The following is a 5,428-nucleotide window of genomic DNA, read 5'->3' as shown; positions in this document are numbered from 1 at the left end:
AGTTTTATTTTCCTCCCGTCACAGTTTACTTTTGGTGGTCGAAAGGTCATTGGACAGGTTGAGTTCTTATATTGGTGATTCTGTCTGATATTTGTTGTGTTTTGATTGATGTTGATGTTTGATGTAATTTATTATTGTTGTCATAATAGGTGTAATATTTAGTTATTTCCGTAAGGTAAATTGTAAATATCTCTTTATGGAGTTTGTCTACCTATTGGTATAATGATGAGCTTAATATCTTTGCTTTGTAAAATTGTATGTTATATTGTTGTATTAAGTGGGAATCCACCGTTTGTGCAATTAATCTAGACACGTTTAATTATAATTATTTAAGGAGTTAATAAAAATAAGTTAAGGAGTTAAGAAAAATATTCAAGAATAATTTTAGCTGGCAAAAATTGTACATAGGTAAACTTTAATTTTAAAGAAAGACGTTACCCCGCACTAGGGTTTTATGCTGTGTCATGGGTGGGTGCGTTTACAAACATAAACATGACACCCAGACCCACAAAACTACAATTCATAGATCAGACAAAGAGTTGTTCCGTGCGGTAATCGAACCCGTTACACGTTGCGCGGCAGTCAGTTGCCCAGCCACCGCGTCAACCAGTCTCACTCGTTATGCAGTTCACGTTATCCATATTTTCAGATCGTTTAATGATAATGAGTTCATTGCCATTTTGTATGATTGTAAACAATAAAACAAATAATATTTCTTTACAAATCCAAAGTAGTAAACAAATTAATATTATTTTTGTACGTGCTTTATTATTAAAACGGGTTTTAAGTAATAAATTTATTTATTTTTCCACCAAATTTGTACAGAATTAAGTCTTAACCTAAGCTTATATAATTAACATAATACATTCTTTAACATTGTTATCATGACCAGGTTTTAAACAATTAACATAACATTGAAAGTGGTTGAAGTCAGGAACCCGAACTAGTATAACCTGTGCTATTCTCCTATTTAATGTTATTACAGGTTTGACTACGAAGAACCAAATAAGTTTAAACTTGTAGTTATTATTTTAATTAGGTACTTACAAAAAGCAATTATATATTGTCTCTTTAACATTCCTTATTAATTGATTTTCTCTTCAAATAATAATTGATAAACAATCTCAAATAGGTAAATCAAAAATATTTCACAGGAATTCGGAATAGAACCGTATTTTTATATCAACCTAAATATTTGACCGAAAGAACTATCCGATTGCCCAATAAAAAGCCGCGAAGTTGTTCTCACAATGAATGGGATGATATTTTATTGTGAAAATATGTTCCGTAACATTTTAACATTGGTAGGTCGGTTGGTTGGTTGCAAGAATTTATTAGTTGATTGATGGTGTAGTTATTATGAGATATTATAAAACACAACGTTATCTAATACTCGAAATAAAATTTTAATACCCAAATTAAATAACCCCTCTTACGTGTTTTGTTGTTTAATTTGATAATATAAATAGACAGTAAGTAGAAACTTTTTTCATGACTGAAAATGTATACTATATATATAGGAAAATATTTTAATTACTTTACACCTGACAAGAAATACACAAAAACATGAAATAATTAACCAAAAGGTTATGAAAACCTCAAGTAATTTAGTCCGTCATCGAATGTTATATACAAAATGTAAATAAATAAACAAAAATTAAAAAATAATGTTTACATGGTCATAGCATGGTACCAGTACGAATCCTTCTAAAACCTAAATCAGCTAAAAATCTCTACAAAAAGGCAATCAAAAACTCAAACACCAAACAAAACCCATTTCCTAATATACGGAAACGAGACAAAAGACTAAAAGCAAAAGTCATATCACGTTTAGTAGATACAGACACAGAAATGGTCCTCTACTTACTTTTGGCAAAATATCGCACAAGTCACAAACACGCTAATCACGGTAGCGGTCAAATAATAAACAAAAAAGGCCATGATACGCTTTTGTTTACAGAAATAAACGGTTGAGTCTTAAAATAAACGGTTGCATGTAAACATTGAGAGAAAGGACGAATTGGATTGAGCTCTGCTTTGTGTATTAGCCGAGCGATGTGTGACGTGTATGAGTTTTGGTGCTATGAAGAAAGTGTTTGGCGTCGTTTAAAGTAGGTTTTCAATTATTGTGATTTTGTTGTCTGAGTGTCTTGAGGGGCGAGCATGTAGCTCGCTGTAAGTAGACTGAGGTTATCGTCGTATGGCATTTCGCGTTCCGCGCGTGCTTCAAGCTGCCTTCAGACCACAGATGGGGTCCAGTAGGGCTGATGCCGAACCGGAGCTGCAGACTGTCTAGTGGGCCTACTGGGGCTCCGGCTCGGAAAGCCGGAGTTGGAACGGAGTAGTTTTTAGTCATTAAGAGTCTGGTACTCTCACTCGCCTTGCCTAGGGCAGGCGAATTACTCATGAAGATAGTCATCCAATGACCCATCGGTCATTGGATCATTATACCCCTCCTCAAAAAAGGCTAATTTAGAAAATATAGCTATCTCATACGAGGAAGATACTAAGGTTGAACTATTTTAAGGTAAAATAATTTTCACAGCACATTTCTAAGGATGGTGCAAATCGTTGGAAAATCTAGGTTTTCACTTGGCTAATTTTGAACTGGACCAGATGTTACACTTCAGAGTTTGCCTGGCCTAAATAGAATATCTATTTTATGCATCACTAAGTTATTAAATACAGATCCCGTAAAGTATTTCTGTTTTGTGGATAAAGTTTTACTTACTTTTCCATATTTTTGTTACATATTTTTATCGTCACGCCCTTTATCTTTGTAGACAGAGTGCCTCATTACAGCACGTAATGCCGACTACAATGTACACCCACCTTTCACCATTTTTGTTATTAGGCCGATGTAATAGGAGTTGGGCCTATTGCCATATACTCGGCATTATTCTAGACTCCGTGCTAGTACTGATAATTTACGGAAAACTGAAAAAGGTCAGTAATTCTTTGTCCGACCCGGAAATTAAACCTTGCCCGGCAGTCGTACTTGCAACCACTCGACAATGTACGTTGGCAGTCATCACCTGTCTTTGATCATTTTCATGGTTAGAAACCAATAATGATACTAGTAGTTGAAACAACAGAATCATAACAAGTTCATTGACCTCTAACTTTCAGAATATCAAACTTGCCTATATTTTATCTATCGAAATAAAACGAACAAGAGAACACTATCAGAGAACTTCTATAGATAAGAGAACTTCTATCAAATATTTCTGCACCTATTCAAATGATCACAAATATTTATTTTGCACAAAATATTTCAAAGCAATTCAAACTTCATCATTTGTCAAACAAAAAGTAATTATGACATTATTGTTGAATATTACAATTGACATCACAGATTGATTGGAGCCATTTAATCATAATGTCTTCTAGTAAACCTGGATTTAAGTATTGATTGATTTTTAGCACTACTATTAAGTCAGAAAAGATAAACGAGCAGATTGATCAGCCCATTTTTTCTAAGATTTAAGATCACCTGATTGTAAGCAATCGCCGCCGCCCTTGGACACCCGAAACACCAGAGGTGCGTTGCCGGCCTTTTGGGGGTTAGGAATTTAGCCCATTGTAAGTGATAAATGCAATTACTGAGCAAGGTGTCTCGGGTTTGATTCTCAGGTAGGAAAAATACTTCAGTATTAACACGAAGTCTTTAATTGTACCTACTGGTATATTATGCTAATAGATTTACTCCCTATTACATAGAACTCATAACATAAATGGTGAAAAATAGGTGCCTAATAGATCACATATAGCTCTGCTTAACCTTCGCGGATTAAAAAGCTTGATGTTAATATATGTTTATGTTCATCAAAAATCAACCTAAGTTTCTAAGAAATAAATAATGAAATAAATATTAGTCTTTAATTTCGTTAAATATCTATAATTCACGCCGTCTCAACAATACATTTCTCCCAAAATAACTGAATAATGATGAATAATCGCATATTAATAATGACTTTTCAAATGACCTGAGTATGACTGGATAATCCCGGTCAACGACCTTTGTATTGAAAGTGTATTGAATCCTGATTTCTATTCAATTGATGCACGAGATATGATGTGAAACGATGTATACTATATTAATTACACTTAAATTAATGCAATTATATAAATTCAATTTGTTTCAGTAACCGCATGGTTGATTGCTCTTGCAAGATTGCATTTTAAAATAAATTAATATGACCTTGCATTGGATATTTTGGTCATTTGGCTGAGTAATGTTTTGTTGAAAATTTTAAATATCAGTAATCAAAATAACAGTCGTGAACTAAAAATCACGGATATTTATAAGCCGTAGACGCACGTGGAGTAGGATGCGCGCGCCGTGCTCATAATGAAGAGTCCCTTTGTGACTCAAAACTAGTAGAGATTTTCTCTATTAATTTACGTGAGTAAACCGTGATTCTAGTTGATTTAGTATGTCTCACGATAGTTATTATAAAAATGTAGGTAACAGTCATGAGTAAGAATTTTAAATAGCGCATGAGTTTATAATGAAAAAAAGGGAAATTTTGTAATATTTTATATTGACATTATAAGTATTTATAATACTTTAAGTAGTAAAAATCTCTTCTATTTAAATGTTTAACGACTGTTACAAATTATAATATTATGACAGGAAATACCACGTAAATAATTAAGAGGGAGAGGGCCATAAAATAGCTATAACATTTAAGGGGAACCATAAAATAATAGCCGTCAAGCTTTCTGTCATGAAATTTCTAACTTTGTACCATTGAGTACGTCGTTGTGGGTTCCATTCCTGTTTTGGTAAAACATCATAAGGTGATCACTTACCATCAGGTGATAGCGGCCAAACGTAATACACATAAGCCATAATGATGTAGTTACCATTTAGTACACCTATTACTCTTAGAAGTGGCTAGTCATAATTAGTCACAACATTTTCTTTTCACATCACACATCAACAACCTATACGTAGCCACTGCTGACCAAAGGCCTCTTCTCACACGAAGAAGGTTTGAGCATGAATCACCACGCTTGCTCAATGTGAGTTGGCGATTTCAAACTTATAATAAGAAATGATAAGCCCAGGTTTCCTCACGATGTTTTTCTTCACCGTTAGTCAGTAGTGTCTAAATAATCTTAGAAAACATAGATAACACAATTACATCATCAGTCCTAAAAAATCTAACCAACGAGATTTCGTTTCTGGTTGATAAACCAGCTCTAAAATTCTTAGAATGCCTACCGAGGTGTTCGTGGCTTACCTGAATAGTTTTCTGATTAGATCTATAAATAAAGAGTTACACTATCCATCTGTCCAATCACAACAAATGCCAATGACTTCATTAGATTTATAAATAGTGCGCGGTTGTGCCAAATTTACTCGCACAGGAATCTCTCTTTGATGATACGGAATCAGTTCGTAGCTATTCGGGGTCGAATT

The sequence above is a fragment of the Spodoptera frugiperda genome, chromosome 2 (assembly GCF_023101765.2).
Source record: "Spodoptera frugiperda isolate SF20-4 chromosome 2, AGI-APGP_CSIRO_Sfru_2.0, whole genome shotgun sequence".
NCBI classification, from domain to species: domain Eukaryota; kingdom Metazoa; phylum Arthropoda; class Insecta; order Lepidoptera; family Noctuidae; genus Spodoptera; species Spodoptera frugiperda.
Note: the sequence above shows the minus strand (reverse complement) of the source record.